Source organism: Polyodon spathula, chromosome 1, assembly GCF_017654505.1.
Source record: "Polyodon spathula isolate WHYD16114869_AA chromosome 1, ASM1765450v1, whole genome shotgun sequence".
NCBI classification, from domain to species: domain Eukaryota; kingdom Metazoa; phylum Chordata; class Actinopteri; order Acipenseriformes; family Polyodontidae; genus Polyodon; species Polyodon spathula.
In genome coordinates, this window is record NC_054534.1 from 83,075,339 (window position 1) to 83,089,401 (window position 14,063).

Consider the following 14,063-nt stretch of genomic DNA (forward strand, 5'->3'; position numbering starts at 1 on the left):
TACAGAAGTAATTGATGTTCCTGGGTCAGACGTGGGTATATCAGGCCCTGAGACTAGAAAGTATACAACCCCCACTCTCTCCCCCGAAGCAGAACCAGTTTTATTCCTTACCATTATTCCAAAGTGCAATGTTTTACAATTGTCACTTTTTACAAAACCAGTATAACAAAAGGACTCAAAATTGTTTTTTTGTTTGTTTGTGACCAATTTTGTAACATTAACAGTTTATGATGCACAACACACCGATATTTAGATAAAACAGAATATAAAAGTAATAATAAAATATTAAAATGCTTCAATTTTGCTGAGATAGAAATACAAAGAAACAATAAAAGTTTAACGATAAACGGTTCGCAGAGATGATTATTATTATTATTATTATTATTATTTATTTATTTATTTTTTGGATTGAAATAAATTGATCAGGAACCTAATGATGAACTTTCAAATATACTAACTTGTATCTATTTTTTAATGTAGGCTATATTTAAAATGAGAAGTTAAGAAAGATCGAGAACATAGCATGCATATACTGTATGCATACTTAGGCAGATTGTTGTGTAAAAATACCAAGATAGATGAAACCAGAGCATGGAATTTAAACATGGAAAACTGTTTGAGCTGCTTGACAACATGACTAAAACAATAATTATATAACTAACTTGTAAAGATAACTACTTGTAAAGAGTGCTGTACAATATATTATTCTAAACACAGCACATTTGTAAGTGATTGGTGGGGAACAGAACTTACAAAATACAAATAAGCCTCAAGTAAACATATAAAATGCTAAAAAAACAAACAAAAAAAAAACACAGACTTAATTATGAATGGCATGTTTTTTTTCTGTTAATGTAGAGCTACACAGTTACAGTACATACATTCATTATATAGTGTAATTATTGCTTACATGTATTATGACAAAGATGAAAACCGTTGCCATATGCCCAAATATTTATAGCAGATAATGATATTAGGAAGCTTATTCAAAAAGGTCACCCTGTTTATGGTAAAACAGTGTCCATCTGTTACAGCAACTATTTAATCTCATTCATTTGTAGGTTTAGAATTCCAGGCAGGAAAATGACAAACCCATCAGTTCAATTTATGCTGAATACAGAAACTCACAAAATACAAACCAATATGATAATTTGCTCCCTACCAGCTTATTGGTTGGTAAATAACATCAGAAATAATAATAATAATAATAATAATAATAATAAATAATAATAATAATAATAATAATAATAATAATAAAGTTAATAGATAAATAGATAGATAAATAAATAAATAAATAAATACATAGCATCTGTTCTCACAGACTGTCATATTGTATGGGTTTTATGTACTTTTTAATTGATCTAAACAGCTGTAGATCTACAGAGGATGGACAAAACACTCCTATGCTATACAACACTAACTTTTGTATTAAGCTTCCCTTCACAGATTATTTTGTCTTGCAAATCCTTGGCATGTATTATTTAATGTTAAAGCTGCATGCTGTTGCAAGTCGGTTCTAGTCACCATTATAAAAATCTAACAGATATAAAGCACTTGAGTGGCAGTTGATTTAACATCCAAGTGTGCACAAATTCAAGAGTAATATTTGCTAAAAGCAAACACTTTGTAGGCTATTCTGGAGAATAAGCTATGCAGCAGATTTCCATTTCCAACTTCCCAAAAATTTCAGAGAAGGTAAACAGTATCTCTGAGGAAAAGTTATGTTTCCTGCTATATTTATGGCGTCACTGGAAGCCCTTGAGGAAATCACTGCCTGATTCCCAACTCACTGGTATCATATCTATTATTCTATATTCAGCATTTCTTAGTGTAAAAAGTGGAATGAAATTTAAATGAGTTGTGACGCTTTCTTTTAGCTGAACAGGTTGCGGTTTTATCGTAAGTCTGTTATAGTCGATAGTTATTTTGCTGTAGGAAATAATAAATGTCAACTATTCTAATATTGCTCAGCAGATAAAAAGTTGCAGAGATCTTCACTAACCAATATTTTTTTGACTGCAACATGCTTTACATAAAAGCAAAACATTCAAAATGGTTTGTATTTTTTTACTGCCTGTAGATGTTTATTCATATCCTAAACTGATGCAGAGAAAGGCAGAAGAGCTAACTTTTTCTGATCACCATTCTACTGCCTCTTTTAAAAGATCACACAGGTTTATTCTAATCCCAAATAGCCACTAATGTAATAATATTTTATGTACATATTTGATCTAATAAAAAAAAAAAAAAAAAAAAAAAAAAAAAAAAAAAAACACTTTTTTGTAGTTAATTTATTTGTAAGCCCTACAAGACTGCTCTACTCTGTTGGGCATGCCTGCTATTTTACATTGTTTTTGAAATATAGAGTTGGAACAGATTATCAATGAAATAAATTATAAATATATATAGTTACATTTTCACAGATGAAGAGAATTGAATATAACAAACTTGATATCATTCTTTATTCAACATGCAATTGAAACTTACAAAAATGTCCTGCACTTTTTATTATTATGAGGCCTATAGTGTTTTCCACCAAGACGTTAAATGATTGAATTTGCTGACAGCTCCAGAATGTAAAGCCTATTCACTGTTACTTACCAAAATATTACACTATTAATCATAGAACTAATCCATGTGGAAAGAAGGATACACTGCACAATAAATAAGTAAAACAAAACTACATTATGTCTTAATGGTAAAAAAAAAATTCTTCTTAATTAAGCATCACAGCACTGCCTGGTCTGAATAAAACAAACAGAAATCCATTTTACGGCATCTACAGTTTTAGCCCATGTTACATAGTCTGATTATGAGTAACCGTATAAGTAAGACGTGGCTATGAGTAAACAATCCTTACATATCCCTACAAGTGTTTCTATAGCCAGTACATATGTAGGCAGATACTCATCAAAGATTAATCTGCCATTAAAAAAATACAGATACCCACTAAAAAAGGAAGGAAACACTTCCTTCAGACTATAACAAGGGCACATCGATATTGTCATAACATTTCTCTAAATGCAATACATCAGCACACATTTTAATTCCTGCCACTAGTCCGCAATTAAAATCACATTTATTTTCTTTAATAATGAATAAATGAACAACAATGATCTATTTGCTTTGGTTCAGTTGTGATAAATTGATTATGCAGTACCCGAACAAAGGAGGACTTGACCATTCAGGTCACGTTCTTCAATTGGCCCAAGGCCCATCCTCTGCCTCAGCACAATGTATAAAAACAAATCCATTATCACTTCAATTCTAAGAGATCCCTCTTGGGAGATTAAAAGGGAAGCCCAGACAAAGTTTGGGCAGACAAGCAGAATTACAGGTTATAGAGAAAAGGTATGAATAATACAAGAGACTTGGTTTCCAAGGCAACAAACAGGGAAGATGACACCTTTAAAGAATGGCAATATGGCACATAAGGGTGGGTCAGATTGCTTTCCTATTGTGTTTTTTTTTTTTCTGAAATCAATTACCATTCATTTGTATTTATAACAGCATAATAGATTTGCTCCAAACTTTTGCAGACCACTATTCTTTCTATGAAGTTCACACAAAAGGCTTGTTACCAATTAAATTTATTTAATGCTGGCTACAATGGATTTACAATCGAGGACTGTGATGCAAATATGAGTTATAATGTGAACTATGTTTCAATTACATACAATTGTAATGAGACATCAAAAAAAACTTTGCAACTTAGCCTAATTGAATATTCTATCTACCATACAGTAATGGTCATCCATATTTCAATAGAAAACCTAACTCCTTGTTTTTTAAAATAATTATGCTACAATTTATAATTCAGCAATAACTTTTAACTAACTTTTTTTTTCAGGGAAGGGAACTAGAATATATGTACATTAAAATAAATATAAGACATTCCAACAAGAAAACTGAATATCTAGAGTGTGTCGAGTACCTGGATAATACAAATACAAGCCTATAACTGGTTAACTTGTAAACAATGCCAATCCAAGTGAGAAGAAGAAGCAACTAGTACATCACAAACATGTTGCACAATAAAGAAGTAAAACAAAAATGTTGTAACAATGTGTGTGTTTGTGGTTCCTGTCCAGTATTCCCGCTGTTCCTAGTGTGTTTACTCAATGTATTTCAGCCACTGCTGTGTTTACCTCTGTATGTGTAATTCTAGCCCTGCTTGTTGTGTCTCCCTGTTATTGGTACTGTCTCTGTGTGTTCCCATTGGTCCAAAGTGTGCGGCCGAGGACCAATGGGTTGTGAAATAAGAGCTTTGAAAAGAACCAAGCATCTCTCCTGTTTTCTGCCTCTAGTGAAATGCTACGTTGGTGTTAGCTGGGATAGAGTTCAAGTCACAGAGTGTGAAACAAGCCAATAGGAGATGGAGAGATGGATGATTGGATATGCTGGAACCTCGACACATCCCAGACTTGGTGGGATGACAGACTGGAGGACTTCCTCAGTGGCCTCCAGGACCAAGGTTGGTGCCTTGCCTGCAGGTAGTTCGAGCACAAGGTAGTGTGCTGCTCCCCCAGGAGAAAGAGGAGCTGCCTGCACAAAGGCTGGAGAAGTTGGGACTGCCTGCCCCAAAATGAAAGAAGGGGAGAAGCAGCTGCTCCAGCGCCAGAGAGATAGGTGCTGCCTGTCCTAGTGCCAGAGAGGAAGGTGCTACATGGATGAGTGCCAGAGAGGAAGGTGTTGCCTGCCTGAGTGCTAAGTATCGCGCTGATGTCAGCATTGCTGCTGCCAGCATTGCTGCTGCCAGCGGCACCACTGCCGGAGTGCCCTGCGCTGCTGCCAACATCGACACTGCTGGAGTGCCCCGCACCACCTCCAACACTGCCACTAAAGGAGTGCCCCGTGCTGATGTCAGAATTGCTGCTATCAGCATGTAAGACTTTTCTATGCAAGTATGCACATAGATATTTCATGTCTATGCTGGCTGACCTTGGGTCTCATTTTTATTTGTCACAAGATGTTATCACTTCAAAAGCTGTTTCCTCATTTTTATTGTAACATTTCTATTGAAAAACCACAAGTCTGTCTGATAAAACTTGACATGCAACGTGTACCCCTACTCAAAAACCTTTTTTGTGAATATATGGCCAAACCACACACTTCTGCTTAAATGACACAATAGAATAATATAACTCCACTTCCTATTGAAGGGAGGTAGGCTTTGCTATTGGTAAGAATTACTAGGGAAAGAAAAACACTGCAAGTCACAATGAAGGGGTCAGGCCTGTGAAGATGGCAGATATACATAGAGATTGGTATGTCTGGCATATAGTTAGCTGATGCAGGTTGTTCCTTAACTATTGTATATTCTGATCCACCTCCCACTGCTTCCTCGGCTAAAACTATTATGCGTCAAGGCTTTAACAGCTACATTATGTTTCTTTGGCAGTGCAGTCCAGTTCCCTTGCCTGTACAATTGGCAGACATATTTTCTGCTCATGTGTAGTTAAGCCCTACAAGTGATACACGTAACATTCTGGTCTCAGATGTTATGAGAAAAAGAGGCTTTATAATCGACTATGCTAACCAATGTATTTGGAAAGGAGAAGCGGATTTACACTGTAAGTATTTTCGATGCTCATGCCGTTTATGACATTAAGAAAGCTGAAGGATAGGATTTGCAGGCTTTGCTTTTTGCTTCCTGCTTGTAAATTGTGTTTTGTTTGTGTGTTGGTGGTGGTGGTTGGCAGGGATGGGGTCAATTCCTATCTCTGCCAAATACATAGTGAGAATATGGTAGGGATTTGCTTTTGGTAAATTTTTAAGAACGTTTAAATGCTTTGCAATATCAACGTTTAAATGTTTAAACCATCTCTACACACACGCACACACACACGCGCACTTTTTATATTACAGCCCTGGTTAGTATTTTCTAAGCAAATAAACCCTAAATAAGCAAATAACATTTTTACACATCAAAGTATATATTGAAATGTTTATATTTATAGTTGTAATTAAAGTTGCTATTGAAGATATAACTATATACTATATACATATTTAATACATTTTCAGATAGTATAATGATTTTAGAATAGTGTGTTTCTTAAAGGTTCACTCAACAGCAAAAAAGCAAGAACCTATTGCTTTTTTTTTTTTTACAAGTAACTTTGCCCAAAATTTATATAGTTAAAAAAAAAAAAATTAAAAAAGAGACGAACATCACCCACTGTACAGCGCTAATGCAAAATGGTTACAGGAAAGTGAAAGCGAGTTGTGCATACAATTGAAAAAAGTTGGAAATACTTTCACTTCTGGAAAAGGTAATTACCAGGGATACAATAGCACAATATTTTGGAATTTTAAAGAGCACTGTGACTGATATTAAAGTCTGCCTCAGAGATTTAAAAGTTTGCGGTCTTTGATAGTAGCGATGGGATTATTGACATCTATTGTAGCTCGAGACGAATACTTGAGCATTATAATTTCCGAGTACTCGAATCAAATGCCCCTCTCCTCTGCATACTGTATTAGTGTATATACTGTGTGTATATATATATATATATAAACCTCCCAAACATTGCCACAAGTTCTATTTTAAATGCAAACTAACACGCATCAAGTAATGTATTAAGTAATTAATGTTTGCCTTCTTGTGCAGTTAATTGTATATGGTCAAGTCTATTTTCTGATTGGATTATCACTGTCTGTCTCTTCCTTACGCACCACATCACTCCCACATCTATGCCCTGCGAACCACTTAGCCACACCGCTCCAGTGTCAATCTTTCTGTTGCACCAATTAGAAGAGCTACCTGGAGGCAATTGCCAAACCCTTTTCTTTTTATGATATCCGCTCTTACTGTGGCACTAGAACAGTCTGATAAGCAACAGACTACTGATAATAAATTACTAAAATGAATGCATAAAAAAATATGCTTTTGGTGGCATGTATCACCTGACCAGTTATATGTCTAGCATATTATTAAACGTTTTACCCCTTCTTTAGAGTTCATACGTTTAAATGTTTAAAATTCCCATCCCTAGAATGTGGCTGTTCCCAAATTAGATAATTTGTGCTAATTGGAAACAGACACATGATATGATTGCTAACAGCCCCATTAACCGTCTCTGACCTTCTTGTTTGTATTCCACCACCGGTCTTATCATACATGGTGTCAGTGGTGGGACGCAAGTATGTGGATGAAGAGGAAGAGCACCTGTCACTGCTGAATGAGCTTCTGACAATTATGGAGAATGCAGGGCTTAAGCTAAACCCTAAGAAAGCACAATTAATGCAACCTTCCATCAGTTTTCTAGCAGTTCTCACAGAAAAGGGAGAGCGGTACCTGGACAAACATAAAGTGAAAACTAAACAGCGGCTGCCTGAACCAACTTCAGTAACCACATTACGTTCCTTTCTAGAATCAGTTGACGTTTGCCGAGAATTCATAGAGGACTTTGCATCAAAAGCTAAACCACTTTATGATTGGTTTAAATGTACCAGTAAAGGCAAGGATGTGTTGGTATAGGAAATCAAAAGCCTCCCTGCTAGAAGCACCTGCCTTCTGAAATCCGGATTCTAATGAACCCTTTCATTTGTAAGATTGCAGCTACAGGGACTACAGTAAATACTAAGCTGTGTCCTGTAGTTTATGCCTCTAGATTGCTGATTTGGTTGAGCAAGCTTTTGATCCTTGCACCAGGCATCTATTTTCTATATATTGGGTGTTGCATTTTAAATTTGTTACAGGTTTTGCTCATATTACTGTACACACTGAACACACACCCATACGCCTGCTCTTGAACAGCAGTGTAAAAGTATCTAATGCACGTCTTGCACGCAGGACTACTTCTTTATCAGAATGCAATCTTTTATGGAAACACGCATGTTACAATTCTTCCCTCCTTCATACTATACACTGGCACCCCACATGGTTGTTCACACCTTCCACCTCCATACCCACAATCACCCTTTACAACTGTACCCCATTCCATGGCTACATCAATATATGTGGATGGATCATGCTTCTGGAATAAAGGATAAACACCATACTGGGTTTGCTATCCATTCACAAGAGCAGGACTCACTATATCACATCCCATTGTATATGCACCCACACTGCAACACATATGCTGAAAGCAGGTCAGTAACACTTATCAAAATTAAAGTTTACCAAAAGCCGAGCTTATCAAAGGAGTCTGATGATAATATTAAGGTAGATGCATTAGCCAGGGAAGCTGCTCTGACTGGAACACCATACACCTCCCTTGCCTGCCTTTATCCTACTGCTGCACTACAGCCGAAGGATCCCCTTTACCTTGCAGATGCATTACAGTTTAATGGCATGATTCAGCAATGTATTGCTGCCCTCCCCTGCACAACAGCACTCCATTCCCCTTATTCTAATTACTCCACTTCCCTACATATCCAGTACTCCATTCTCTTTTAAAGTGGTTTGGTGTCATGCCTCATGGGTTGCACGCAGAACTCTTGCATCACGTGCAGAACCAGGGGGGACACATGAGTTATTCTAAAACTACTGAGAGACTAAGCAATACAGTATGGTGGAACATTATGGATAAAGATATACAGGAACACTGCACCAACTGTTTAGTATGTATAGAGATGAACCCAGCCGCATCTAGCAGAAAGCCTGTGATTGACTATGTAGGACTGCTACCTGCTGCAGAAGGTGGTTATAAACATCTCTTGGTCATAATTGACACATTTTCAAAATGCGTTGACGCATTCACTATTAAGTAACAACTGCCAAAGTGACAGCAAGGGTTTTATGGGAACAAGTATATTGTAGATGGGTCCTACCGTTATCTATGGAAAGCTATAGAAGTACTACATTCACCGGAGACATCTTCGGATACGTACATTATATGACAGCTGAACCCTACTGTAGATTTTATTAGAATTATACAAATAAAAAAACTAAGAGTAAATAATGAAATCTTGGTATAGAAAACTACATAATGACATAGATATAACAATAAAGTTAGATTGCAGTGTTATGGTGTTGTGGTGGTGAATGTCACACGGACGGTTTAATATTAGCCAAGAACATTGCAGACATTGCCTACCTCCTAACTAAAAGGGCTAAAGTATACAGGAACTCGAGGAGGTGTTCAAAACTGAACTAGAAATGTAACCATTACCTAATCAGATATAACCTCTTTTATAGCCTGAATTACATAATGGGACATAGCCTCTTATAGCCCAAATTACCTGAGCACTTACATAAAAGCTGCTTCTTTAAGAGCCCTGTATGCGTCAGACGTCACCTCCGCCCCAGGAGATAAATATGAATGACACATGAGGCTCAGCGCCATTTCATTTTCAGGTTTGCTGAGTTGGAGTGAACGCAGCGACCTTGAAGGTTAATGGTTACATTTCTATTTCAGGGAACCAGGGTTATGATAACCTAATGTTCCCTTTCAAGTACAAAATGTAACCATTACCTAATCGGATAGAATACCAGTGAAGGACTTGCAGCACTAGCAGATGTGCTCTAAAGAAAGATAACTGCTTTTAGCATTCTCGCCGAGTACCGATGAGTATCCATGGCATATATTCCACAGGAGAACCCTCATGCAGTGTATATGCTGCAAGGTTACACTGAGTAACCTCAGCATTTAACACCAGTAGTCCAAAAAAGGTAGTATGACTCACTACCCCAGGACTTAGAGAATGAGTGGCTGCTCTAAACACTCCCAAAACCAGGGTTCTGCTAATCTATGACATTGAGTCTGTAGAACCTGGTAAAAGTATGAGGTGTGGCCCATACTGCAACATTTCAAATGTCTGCTACAGATGAGCCCTTGAGTAATGCCTAGGAAGCTGCAAGGCCTCTTGTGGAGTGACCTGTGACCTTTTTCTGGTGTGGGCAGGATGTGCGAGATCATATGCAATCCTGACAGTGTCTGCAGTCCACCTTGACAGCCGCAGTTTAGACAACTTTGATCTGAAGCAAATAAACAATTGATCTGATTGCCGCCAACATAATACATCAGTGCCCTGACCAAGCAGAGTGTATGGAACTTTCTCTTGCAGTCAGACTGGAAAGGAGGTGAATGGAAGGCCTTCAAATCCACTGGCTGGTTGATTTGGAAAGCAGAAATGCTTTTAGGGAGAAAAGCAAGATTAGTGTAGAGAGTAACTTTAGTTCTAGCCTCTACAAAAAACAAAATAGGAGTTCTATGTTGAAAATCCTTGCATTTCACCTACCCGCATAGCGAGGAAAGCAAGCAGGAAAGCAATCTTCAATGACAGGAATTTAAGCTCCGCTGAATGTAGGGGCTCAAATGGTGGTTTTGTAAACGCATCCAGGTTACTGGTACAGGCTCTGGTACTGACTAGTACCAGCTCTGGTATTGACCAGGGTACAGGCTATGCGGCCGACTGGTAGAGGCTCTGGTACCAACTGGTACCAGCAGAGCGAGTCACTGGTATTGGCCTGGTACCAGGACTAGTGGATGCATTTCCACAGAGAATTGTGAGAGTCTGGAATCAACTCCCCTATAATGCAATTGAGGCTGGACACCCAGGGATTGTTCAAGAAGCTGGGATCAATAAGCTACTAACAACCAAACGAGCAAGATGGGCCGAATGGCCTGCTCTCATTAGTAAACTTTAATTTGTTCTTAAAAACCTGAAAAAGCCACTGGCAAACTGCAAGCATGCACTGTAAAACAGACAGGGGCTGCAGATGCCTACTAACTAGAAACATCTAGTAGCCTTCATTGTCAGTGCAGCAAAGCAAAATACAGCACAGCACCAATTTGACCAATTTGATTATGGAATAATTACATTTTATTTTTCGTTTACTTTTGACTGGTATTGAATCGACTCTGTAACAAAAAGAATCAAAAAGATGAGCGAGGTGCCATTTTAGACAGCCCATAATATATCAAATATAACATTGTTTCTAGTATGTGTTGCAAGTGATAAAATGTCAATTTAGTATTAACAAGCCCTAAAGTGATTTATAATTAAACTGATAAAATATTTTTGGAGACACACCATCAATACAACTTTTATGTAGCAGTCATGTATGTAAGAATTTAGATGAATACATTTTCATTTTCAATAAATAATAGCATCTGTCTTAAACATGATTAGCATAAATACATGTGACTTCCATTTAATTCATATTCTGTGTTGCAGTTGAAAAGGGCATAGCATCACCTGCAATATAAAGAATAATATTCTAAGGGATACTTCCTTCATGGCAATAAAGGTTTAGGTTCAGCAGAGCACACTCTCTGTCACTGTCATTAAATTCATAACAAATATTCACCCGTGATCCAAACTTTTTTCTTTCCTGTAATTTAATTGAACATTATACAAGGACATTTATCATTGAGACTGTACAGAATGTACAGCCTGTGACAGGGTCTTCCTCGGGTCACACGCGTGGGTAGCCGCTGTTCAAGCATACAGAGAGACTGAGGTTGGTGTTGAAACGCCGGCACAGGCGCGCAGGATTTATTAACAACAAAAAGAAAGTGAAAGTAAAATAAAGGCGGTCATGTGACGTTACCAGCGATGGTAACGCACAGAGGACAGATACAGAAAACCGTACAAAAAGTGCAAAATAAAACACAATACCCCAAACTATAACTCAAAAGGTGCCGTGAAAACGGCAGGCCTTGCAGCAGCCCCGATCACAGCGATCGCCATGCTTTTATACTGACGCTCCGCTGAGACACGCCCACCTGCCTGCTGGAACAGCTGATTGCTTTCAGCTGCTGCTCCACGCAGACCGGTAATCGTCCCCAGCGGAGCGCCACAGCAGCTAAACAATTAAATCAAATTAACAATTAACACAAAAACATACAATAAACTACATATTTCACTCAGCCTCATTTACCAATCCGCAGTAATTTGGCCAGAATAGTGAGAGGAAAATTGAGATGACTGTGCGTGGTATTTCCCGAAGTGTCACGCCCTATTTACTATTAGAAGCAAAAATACCAGTCAGAAAATGTGTAATTAGCATACAAATTGTGGGGTGGCAACAGGTCTGGAGTGGCTCATGGTATTTATTCTACTGACAACAGGTGAAGGAGCTTATTTACTGGTGGCAGCAGGGTTAAAAATATGAGAAACAGATAAAAGAAAATAGCTGAAATAATTAAAAATAATATTTTATGATCTATGCGTCCTACAACAATGTGAAGCATACAACGCATCAGCATGGTTTGGTTTGTCTTGTATTACATGTAGGATAGACAAAATAAATCAATAAAGCCAGCTAGGTAATCATTTGATTTTATTAAATTACTGTTTAAGCCCATTGTAAATATCTACTTTTACATAATACAAACATTTGTACATATTACATTATGTAAAAATATAGATACTTTAATTAATTATATATATATATATATATATATATATATATATATATATATATATATATATATATATATATATATATATACACACAGTGCCTTGCAAAAGTATTCAGACCCCTGACCAATTCTCTCATATTACTGAATTACAAATGGTACATTGAAATTTCGTTCTGTTCGATATTTTATTTTAAAACACTTAAACTCAAAATCAATTATTGTAAGGTGACATTGGTTTTATGTTGGGAAATATTTTTAAGAAAAATAAAAAACTGAAATATCTTGCTTGCATAAGTATTCAACCCCCACACATTAATATTTGGTAGAGCCACCTTTCTCTGCAATAACAGCTTTAAGTCTTTTGGGGTAAGTATGTACCAGCTTTGCACACAGTGTCGGAGTGATTTTGGCCCATTCTTCTTGGCAGATTTGCTCCAGGTTGTTCAGGTTGGTTGGACGACGCTTGTGGACCACAATTTTCAAATAGTGCCACAGATTCTCAGTGGGATTGAGATCAGGACTTTGACTGGGCCACTGTAGGACATTCACCTTTTTGTTCTTGAGCCACTCCAATGTTGCTTTGGCCTTGTGCTTGGGATCATTGTCCTGCTGAAAGGTGAATTTCCTCCCAAGCTTCAGTTTTTTAGCGGACTGAAGCAGATTCTCTTGCAGTATTTTCCTGTATTTTGCTCAATCCAGTCTTTCTTCAATTGTAACAAGATGCCCAGTCCCTGCTGATGAGAAGCATCCCCACAGCATGATGCTGCCACCACCATACTTCACTGTAGGGATGGTGTGTCTTGAGGCATGGGCAGTGTTAGGTTTGCGCCACACATAGCGCTTTGAGTTTTGGCCAAAAAGCTCTATCTTTGTCTCATCTGACCACAAAACCTTTTCCCACATTGCAGCTGGGTCACTCTCATGCTTTCTGGCAAACTCCAGACGTGCTTTCAGATGGTACTTTTTGAGTAACGGCTTCTTTCTTGCCACCCTCCCACACAGGCCAGTGTTATGCAGAGCTCTTGATGATGGTGCACCATTACTCCACTCACAGCCACTGAACTCTGTAGCTCCTTCAAAGTGATTGTTGGCCTCTCTGTGGCTTCTCTCACAAGTCTCCTTCTTGTCTGAGCGCTGAGTTTTGAGGGACGGCCTTTTCTTGGCAGTGCCTGGGTGGTGTGATGCAGCTTCCACTTCCTGATTATTGATCCAACTGTGCTCACTGGGATATCCAAACACTTGGATATTATTTTGTACCCTTTCCCTAATCTATGCATTTGTATTACTTTATCTCTAACTTCTGTAGAATGCTCTTTGGTCTTCATTTTCCTTCAGATTCACAGCCTTACCAATGATCCTTCAACAGTGGGGTTTTTATCCAGAAAATGTGACAGCAACTTTAATGGTTCACAGGTGGAGGCCAATGGTAAGGTAATTGTGTCCTCGTTAGGGCAATTTCTTTCACAGGTGCAAACTGGGAGCTTCCACAGCACAGGGGTTGAATACTTATGCAAGCAAGATATTTCAGTTTTTTTATTTTTCTTATAAATATTTCCCAACATAAAACCAATGTCACCTTACAATAATTGATTCTGAGTTTCAGTGTTTTAAAATAAAATATCAAACAGAATGAAATTTCAATGTACCATTTGTAATTCAGTAATATGAGAGAATTGGTCAGGGGTCTGAATACTTTTGCAAGGCACTGTATATATATATATATATATATATATATATATATATATATAT